A 10512-nucleotide genomic window follows, 5' to 3' on the forward strand; every position below is an offset into this window, starting at 1 on the left:
ATATAACGGCAATAGCACCAAACTGAACATAAATAGCATATACTAGCACAGGCAGGTACCTATATATTTATAGGTACCTGTGTGTTATCCACATTGCGCTCCGTTATCATACGTGTAACAATCGCGTCAGCTTCTTGTAACCAACCGTATGTGTATCTTACATGTGTGTGCAGATTTGTAGAGCTATATAGTAGCGACTTGGGTACTCTCCTGTTGTCTTCCACCGCACCAGCACATACCGCTCCGTTTGACATCCGGCTGGGGTATCTGGCTAGGACTTTGTGGGCGGAGGTTGTGCGAGCAGCTTCGTGCGTCAAAATGACCCTGTAAAATCACCGAGCTTTGCGTTGCTCGTCATCGGAATCAAAACCCTACGTTGCTATGCTGCCAGTGTATTATTACTGGTTGCCAGGCGTCATCTGTGAGCTGACCGTGATGATTCGCGGTGGCTGCGATGTTGCTTCACTCGATAACGCTCTGAAGACACCGAAGACGACAGCGGCACCAGCAGAACCGCGTGATCATCATCATAAGCATTACAAACAGCAGCAACATCTGTATGGAGTTCTGGAGGACACCCACACCCCTACTGCTGTCACTGCAGAGAAGCTGTCCGACAATTGAATCAAAGTAGCATTTGCTGGGGCATTTAGTTGTCGTAACATTTCTTTGATGCTGACGTTGCCATCGTGCAGTGCGCGAGAGCCATACCACACGTTTTAGTGACCCGCCCCTACGACACGTCCATCTGCTATTATACACGCGTAGATGACGTAGTTTTCGCAACTGCCGGTGACCTCAGCCTTTATCGGCAGCAGCTGCTTCAATAGTTACTACTCAGCGGCAATGAAAAGATAAGACACAGCACTTTAGGCTACCAACAAATCGTCTAGTTTCCCCTCTGGCAGTATTCATACTGTTGTCACTCGCCGCTCCGTTGTCAGGACCCGATCGAATCTTGTCACTGTTTGACGTTGTGAGCGCCATTCGGCTGTCAATACGTACGCGTGTTACGTGTCTGTATGGATGTGTATGTATGCGTTGAGCTGTACATTGCACGAAACAACCCCAATAGAACATCAGCAAAGACGACGACGACTACGACTCGGAATTGTCACCGGGGCTATGCTAGAATTGTACAATGCTATACGACTTAATAATTTATATGATATGATTGCGATGGATCGCAATAATGCCATCTCGGAGATGAGAACGTTTGCCGGCTAGAACGCTTTACACACTAATGGGAAACGTCGTTGTTTCATTGACTTTGAGGGGGCGTTGACGCAGTCAGTGCTTGCCGCTTTATATTGAGTCGTTAGAAAAGTCATTGGAGTGGAACAAGCGGCCTAAAACTGTAATCTCCATGAGCTGTCAGTAGGTATCGTATCGGTGTCAACGTGTCGTTATTAGTCTGTGTAAGCCTTTGGTCCTTGCTTTTTAATACGTAGCATTAAGCTTTCGCTAGATATTGTGGAATTTATTTTTCTGGTCTTTCTTTTCCCTTCATTGAAGCTGGTTCCAGTCGATGATTGCTATCATATCATTCTGCCGGAGAGATTCGCTCATCATAAATGCAGCATGATCGCCAAGAATGTAACATTGCTCAACTGTGATGTAGTAGTAGTAGTAGTAGTAATAGTAGTAGTAGGTAATTGAGAGGAAAGACTCCTTTGCATGGAGGTTTATATAGAATATAACGTTTGGATGCGTCGTCGCACGCATGATAGACTTGTCGGCCTCGAATTTCACAAACTTACGTACGAAGCACATTGGCTGTGAGGTGAGGACAGACATCGGTGTTAACATCGCCATCGGACGCTGTATTGTCCTTCATTACACTATCAATGAATAGAATTGGAAATTCGTCCAGGAAAAGTCGTTATTATATGTTTTCTGTACACTTTCGCCCCGATTGATACCTGTCGAAAACCAGGCGCTATAAGGATATTGATGACGCATGTATCCAAAGGATAACGCACAACGTAAGCGGACAGGCTGGCCGTTCGCAAACGTACATACAATGTATCACTCTGAGAACCACGACTTTAGTGAAGCAACAATTCCAATTAATCCCTAAATACATTTGCCTTACTCTCTGGTGATAGTAGACGTATTGTTTCAGCTAGATTTCCTTTATTTTTTTACGCAATACGTTCCACAGATTTAAACACGCAACGTCTATATCATGCTTACGTACACAGGAGTAACACGTAAGCGGAAAGGTAGACGTATCAAGTCAATCAACGGACGTAAAACAACTTGTCTCCCACGAGACGTTAGTACGGCACTTAGCGTATCTTATCCATTATCGTCAACACAACGGATCGTCCTTTATATAGGGAACATGACATCGTGACAGATTGTGAGATTCCGAAGAACTGCTGTGTTTTTGTATATGCGCTCTGACAATCCCGAGAGAAGCCTCGAAAGCATACGAAATGAATTAAAAGCGTAGGAAATACAACGTCTACATAACGATGTCGCGTGCCAGTTCTAAGACAACATGTAACTTATGATGAATATATCGTGACTGCCTCTCACAAAAAAAGTATTTAGGTTGCTGTTCTAGTTCTTATTTCTCTGCTTTCCTAGTTATTTTGAGTTAACGATAATGTACATTACCTTCTCTTATGTGAATTAAACGCCTCTAACTTAACGAGGAACCGTAAACATGCGGAAAAGCTTGAGTAATCGTGTCGTGATATGTTATCAGCAGTAGGAACATATATAATTCTGGTGTCTTTTATAGAAACATGGTAGCGCTCGCTATTTAACTATTCTATAACAACATAAATAGTTACGGGCATCTCCTAGAAGTCAGGTTGAACAATATTATTGATTATGATAGAAATATGTTTCTCTTCGCGTGCAGAATCCTCATAAATAAATGATGGAAGCGCTTCTCGAAAAATCTTTCTTTACTGTTTTTGAAAAGACCGTCAGTGACAAAATTGACCGTGCAAAAAACTACGGTAATTACAATAGCACCAGCATAGACTGAGCGACAAAATAGGCATCTATGTATGACTAAGGGTTACAAACAAATGTATTCGTCAAAGATGACTTGCTGTTTTTTCAGATATTGACAACAACTTCACGATTGATTATGTTTATGTATGTGTCAAAATGACTAATGTAAACATGGGATCACGTTTATCGCTGTGACTGCATGTGGAAATAGCAAGTATTCTAACACTGTCAAGTTCCATTGAGTCTCAACGATCCTCATGAAAATATATATATATATATATGTTGGCATCCAAGACAACACTATCGAACTATGGTTCCCATTTGAAGTTAAATTTTTAGTATGTATTTGCTGAAACTGGCAGGAGGCAATAACCCTGGCGCTCCTCTTTCTGGAAGCTATAGTGTAAACGGAGACTTGGGCAACTAGTCCTTTTACCTTGGCGCGCTACCTGTGCATTGCCCTGTACTGAAAAGCAATGGACCATGCCGCTTTAATAAAAGCGCCTGGGATTTCCACAGTCATAAGGCAGGCGACCTGACGCCGGGCCTATAGTGAAGAATAGCGTTATTGGCCAGCGACTAAGTCTTGTAGCCGTCAACCGGTTGGAAATCTTCTCTGACCGCTGTCGGCGACTTCAATGCCATCCTTGACCAGCCGAACTCGAGCCGCATTACGACTCTTCTATTCACATTTCACAGGCTTTGATTCCAGTCCAATCAATCGCACCGCAACACCGACCTCCCTAGAACATGCAGGAAGTTCAGCCATCGATTTTTTTGCGACAAACTTAATCAGGAATGGGGTAAGGTTGTAGGGTGAAAATATTTGCCTATCAGAAAGCGCAAGCGTTAGAGGTCACATACCAATAACTAGACACATCCCTGTCCAAATTGCCCCTGCGTGGACAGTCAAACATTAGGCCCCGTCGCCACGTCTAAGTGTAGACAAGTAGGAACACACCCACGAGGTTCTCTTTGTTTTGAACGTGGTAACTGCCGAAGCTTTATGCAGTATTCGATTGAAATTCTGCAGTCTGCAATCCAGTATTTTTCGTCTTCCTCAGAAGCATAGCCTGTGATTCAACTATGTTTGCAGCTTTGTTTAGAGAGCCCAGTTAGTTCTTAAGCTTATGACCGAGATACAGCCTAAATTCTACGCTTTAGCCTATATTTTGACACAAGCCATCGAAAAACAAACGCATCGTAAAGGCAGTAATACCTTGAGCGGTAGAAGACTCGTTCGAGCGTCGATGTAGAACGTCACACGCTCCGGGGCAGTCTAGCGTTTTACCTGCTGAGCTCCATATCCCTTATAAATCGCTTATCGAAGACGTTTGCGCCAAGTGATACGATACTACGTACGATGCTCAGTGGCGTAGCAAAAGGGGATCTCAATACAACGTGATACCCTTCAACAAACCTATAGTGTGGAAGCTAAAACTCGGCCTTGGGCGCCTACGCAGCCGAAAGGCTGACGGTCCAGGTAGGGTCCGCAACAAACATTTCAGATGTGCTGTGCTTCTGGCCCCGTGCTCGACGGCACTCTTTAATAAACTCTTACGTACTGGCCAACTCTTAGCCCAGTGGAGAGATGCTACTCTATTGGTGATCTCTAAAGAAAAACCGGCTCTATCCATGGTAGGCAATGACGAAGAGAAGTAACTCTCTGGCGTACCGACTAGACAACTGAACAGTTATTTGGAGATGTGTTCCTACAGACATCCTACAGGAGCAACGTGCCGGATTCTGATGGCGGACGTAAGGAGAGAGCACTGCTCATGTATCCGTTGACCTTAAGGCAACCTTCGACTCGGCGCTTAAAGACAAAATTATGTTCTCGCTAGGAGCAAGGTTGGCTAAAAAAATTTGACTGATATTCATGTTGGCTAAGCATGCGTTGTATCGAAGGTAAAATCAGACTAGCCGGATGTTAGGTTAAAGCTTAAAAAACATCCGTTCTCATGTCCACATGTACTGTCCCTTTAGAATTCGAAAACTTGCAGCCATTAACAAGGCCTACGGCGACCCACATATTCCACGGACTACAGTCAGCGCAGTAGCGGAATAGCTTTCACAACTATACAAAGGCGGTAACAGGTCTTCGTTTTGAGCCATGTTGCTTCGATCGGCCAGCCTCAGAGGTAGACGTACAATAACGATGTTCGCTAATTAGGTTCGATTCAACGTTGTGCATATCAGTCTATGGGGTTGTAGGTAGCGTGTAGTGGGCAAAATAAGCGTGTCATGGAGTTGCGTTACATATATTTTAGATATGAATTTAATTCTCTGTCTGATCTCAGCCCTCCAGCTCAGTGTTGCTCGATGGCTGTGGCTTCATAAGCTGCACACACATATACGAGCACTGTTCCAAGGGTCTTACTGACGACCCTTTAAGCCTCTAAGCCTAAGACGGCCTAGTGACCAGAGTGCGAAATCTCCAGCGATTCAGGACTGAATACTGAAATTCAGCCGACCAACGCTCGCCTACTATCACGCGGCAGTTCCTGCGCCGTCAGCGGCGATTTTTCATTTTTCTAGAGTATACCCGAAGCCGATACGTAACCACAGATAGGTTACTGTTAACCGCTCGCCTTCATTCTATGTGCCTATGAAGCTCTGCAAATATATCGGCAGGTATCGATGGTGGTAATAATGACTATAGCAAATTGCTTTGTCACTGTTTGTTATGCCGTTAAGGCCGTGCTGCGAATATTTACTTGGATAAATGGCTACATCGGTGTTGTATTTGTTCATTGTGAATGATGTAACAGAACTTCATTCCAGAGGCGTAATTGTCAAGAGAAAAAATAGCAGATTTTGTTTACAGTGCACCAAATGTTTCGCGTTAAATGTAACGGTGGCTGGACGTTTACATCTGAATTAGACCAATACAGCGCTATCAAGTATAATTGGAGGACCTATAAAAAAAAAACATTTTTTTTTAGTTGCAATACTATTTCTTGATACGTTATATGTGTGTTGTGCATACGCTGGAAACGAATGAGTAACGTACGTAACTCAGTCTGTCGTGCAAACTTCCGCGTACGTTAAGCACGTGCTCAACGTACGCGGACTTAACGTACGCGTCTTGCAGATCAGTGTGAGCTGATGAACGACTACGAAAAAATCGTCCATTGTTTGGATTTTTCCGTTTTGTTCTAGTGGCATCGTACTATAGGGAACAGATTAACGAAACGGAGATTTCGCCCGCTTTTCTGCCAAGAATTACCTACATATATATATGTTCTAGTGTTAATCGTTACTTATAACGGAATCCTTGCTCTAGTGATCAAATTCAATATAATATTTACTGAAGGTCGCCGCTACTCGGACTAGCACATAAAAGTCGAAAACATTTTTTTTTATGAATTTAATTATAGCCGTAACCATACAATTTTGTCATCGTAATCTTAGCATCCCCTAATCTTGTGGGTTCTGTTTATATAGTCTATTTTCATTTTGTTTGTTTGTTTGTAATTATTGTTGATATGGTCATGATCCGCGTGAAAAATCACTTATTTTTATTCTCTAAACATAAAAGCTCGTAATCGATTTATTCAACTAGCTCTGGAAGGGCTTTTCGTGTCCTGCAAAGTGCCGCCGTCGATTCATAGTGAAAATTCATTGGGACACGGTACCGAAAACGGCCAAGGAGGTGGGATTTAAAGGCAATCACTTACGGAATACCAATCTATTACCAGATTAGGATGAAACCTCGTATTTGAAAGTAGACGTGCTTGAGTGAAAACTGCGACCGGAGTCTAGTGGATATTACCAACTAAACGCGTTTGGAATCTCTTCTAAGAATAACGATTGACTAGTGCAAAAACTGCCACACGTTATATCGCCGGTGACATTTCTATATAACAGCAGCGCTAGCAGTAGCAGGCAGGTGGTCTTAGGTAACCCGCCTATGGGCTATAGGCTGCTTCGGGATGTGTGATCGATGGACACCTTCATTCAAATTTATACGCACAATCCAAAAACGTGGCTGCTAAACGTTTTTCTTTATGAGGTTAGGTCATAGGGAACGCATGTGAACGTGTTGAGGTCCATTGTTCAGGACGACAGCGTGCTTAAGTACTAGCCGCATTTATTGTGAAAGGCCGCCACAGCTCATGTGTGTATTTAGCTTCTTTTCCGTCAAAGAAAACCACTGCTCTCAAGAATTATCCCTAAATGCATTATCTATTTATAAAATATATTCCACAGAAATATCTGTTAAAAATTATACCATGTACAAACGTGTATGAACGTTCATGTTCTTGCGTTCGTTTCGCAACTGAAACTTCCAAAGGGACATCTATAGAAAAATAGGGAAAAATAGTAAATCTTTTTTCTGTCTTCCCTGTCGATTTATAACAGTACAGAAAAAAAAAATCATAGTCGATTTACAACAGTCGAAGTTCCGCCGTGGTGGTACGGGTGGTCTCGTGCATGTCCGAACAAACTCTCGATATAGATAAACGCCTGATGCTATTTAAGGCCCAGACAGCCTCCATCCCCTTTCTCCTCTCGCTGTTTATCTTCATCTGTATGCGCTTATCTATATTATAAGTGTAATCGTAAGCGACTCACAATCGGTATATTCATTGGTAAAAATTGACGTCGTTGAATATCGGCGTGATCATCGCCAGCGTTCCTCCCTCTGATCACTTCCATTTATCTGCCTCGTACTCGTCCATGTTGATGCCTAGGACAGCCAGTAAAAACGAGACATGATCCACATCTAGACAAACACACTACGCGTTCACCTATTCAGCGAAACGACGACACAGACTGACAGCGTGCAATCAACAATCCATGCAGGTAAATACATGTAACGTAATACACATACATATATATATATCTATATAAACACAAATATATGTAACGAGAGTGAAAGGCCCAATCCGTCGCACCCCGTTCCATTGTACTGGGAACCGTTAGCAAGCAAATATTGTCGTTGTGGGGAACCCTCGTCGGCTTGATTACTACTGTTAGACTACCGTCGAGGCACGGCAAACTGCCGCTGAAAGTAGCTGCTACTGATCCCGTTGTCGTTGCTACAATCAACGAAATGCTCAGCGCCGGCCACAATGGGTGGAAGGTCCGTTTGCTGTTGTCGATCCTCGTGTTGCTGCCCCATTGTAACGTTAGCCTTCGCTCGCCTGCTTTGAACAGGGCTGTCTGCCCTCTGCTACCGGTTATGTTATCGCGGCTTCTGCTCTCGCGTTTTTGATGACGATATTCTTGATGGCGTCGTCGTCGTCGTCGTCGTCGCCTACACAACTTCCCGACGCCCAGCGTTTGTATCCGCTTGTTCGTAGGTACGGTTGCAATGTACGAGTGGTAATAGAAGTTGGGCAAGACTAGACGATGGCTGCGTCAAGTGGACACGGTGTCCATAGGCGACGTGTGCCGACGCTGCGTACGCAATGCTGAGATTTTGCCAGCAAATACACAGGCGTCAACCAGAGATAGCAAATGATCGAACTGAAAGACTGTTAGTGAAGCTACTATTAATTCGCTGATCCATGATCTCGCAGATCGCACGACTCACAACGTTGCCAAAGCTATCGGTAGGAGCTATTGTTATTCAAATTTAATTGAGCTGGGGCAGTGTCGAACAAATGCTTCTTCGACTCTATCTCAGTAGATATTTTACCTATGATATCTAGGGAAATCGCTGGATAGACACACTTTCGTCGTCTGTAGCCAGATAACTCAAGCAGCTAGCAGATCGACCAATAACTTTATAGTATGTTGAACAGTATGATATACGTTAACGACGCGTCTCTCCTTCTGGTCTTGATCTTTCAAGTTATTGAGTTGGCTCTTCTTTTTTGTCGGACGGTAACAACGACTCGTTGTTAACTACGACAGTTACCCAATCAACTAGCTGATTTACTCCGAGTCGGCGTCCAAGCGTTAAGATTTCGGCTAGTGACAACGAGTAGGTGTCTCTGACTCTCAGTTCCACCGAAGCATCACTTCCTGTCCAATTTGTTTGTCGCTTATTGACTTCAAGAACGATAAAGCTCGATCGAGCTGTCGCGTTCACTTTTGCTTGCTCATGATTTGAACGACTATCGGCAGTTTGTGACGGCTAATGTTCACCCTATCGTCGTGCCGGTAGCGATTGCTGTCGTAGGGGGTAATTAGGTCTGAAGGCGTGTCGTTCCTAGCTGGCTCTGAAGCTCGTAAACAGGTCACAGCAGTTCTAAAAGGTTTCCGGCAATGTGATCATTTTGATACCCTGGGTTTATTGACAAATTTTGATGTTATGCCAATACTGCTATAGCGCTTAACGTTGTCAACGGCTGTGAACCGTTAGTAAACGAATACAAATTGGGTCCTAGGGGTAACGCATGCACCCCGCGCACTGCGGAGGAACAGCAGTAAAATTGTTTCGAATCACCAAACACTGGCTAAAGCATGATAATCAAAATACCAATGCTACTAACGACGATTCTCGCTGCTATACATAGGCTAGAGATAAGTTTGCAAAGAGTTTCCTCTGAGTGCGCATACTCCACTTGCGCGCAGTGGCAACTGTACCAGAAAAAACCCATAGAACCTTCGTTAAATTATGTAGAACATGAAACTGTATCCGACATATGGCAACATTCTACTCTATCAGCCAGCTCTGATTCAACTTTATGTTCAATGAAATAATTTACACTTGAGCAGGGTCCTATAGAGGATTAGGAACCGATCCGTAGGGATAGCGATTGAGCGGATGAACGTAAATCGCAGAAGTGACAGACCCATCGCTGCAAATTCCAGTGGAGTGAGGAGAAAATAAATAGGACAGTTGCGGACGGTCATTGCGAGGAGAAGTTCAAAGTGAGGTTATAGTTAGTAGGTGGCGAGCGACCATGCCAGCCGAGGCGTAAAAATCGGGCGGGGCATTAAAAGAACAACACAGAAACCAATCCCTACGTTCGTATGATTATTACAGAATATCGATAATGAAAATACAAGTTGAAACTATTAAAAGTTATTACTAGTTAGTTACTCAGCCATGTGGCTTTCTCCTGGGATTACATTCAGTACATAAATGATCCAGACTGAATTGCCTGTTAACTAACTAATTAGCTTGTGTCTTTTACGCTGGTGAGGTTGCCGAATCTTCAAAGCCTTCGACCACGGATCGTAAGACAGTCACGAAACACTCACTATTAAATATCGTTTATAAACATAATTTATCTGATTATTCTCTTAACATATTTGCTTTATAGAACAGAACAGATTTACTGAGTACGATATCATTTAGTCCATTGGGGTGCGCATATACAGCTTTAATCGTCACATTGCAGATGGCGAAACAGTCATCAATGACTGCAGTGATTCTCCTGATGAAAAGGCTCACCTTTGGAACGAAAGCGGTTTAGGTTAAGGATAGTTTCACTTAACAACTAGACAACCAACAGAAGGGCTGTAACGTGCTCCGATTAGTTGGAGACATTGACCCGGATGACCTCGGATAGATCACATGAACGATAGATACGAGACCCTTGTGGGCTCTCTCTCTCTCTCTCTCTCTCTCTATATATA

General features: G+C 43.5%; 1 protein-coding gene across 11 annotated transcripts in view; it reads left to right on the plus strand.

The window, feature by feature from the left end:
- Window positions 1-10512, plus strand: part of LOC111252343 (sperm-specific sodium:proton exchanger-like) — a 135561-nt gene that overhangs the window by 73320 nt on the left and 51729 nt on the right. The gene's annotated exons all lie outside the window — the stretch shown is intronic.

The sequence above is a fragment of the Varroa destructor genome, unplaced genomic scaffold (genome assembly GCF_002443255.2).
Source record: "Varroa destructor unplaced genomic scaffold, Vdes_3.0 BEIS01000006.1, whole genome shotgun sequence".
Taxonomy (NCBI): Eukaryota; Metazoa; Arthropoda; class Arachnida; order Mesostigmata; family Varroidae; genus Varroa; species Varroa destructor.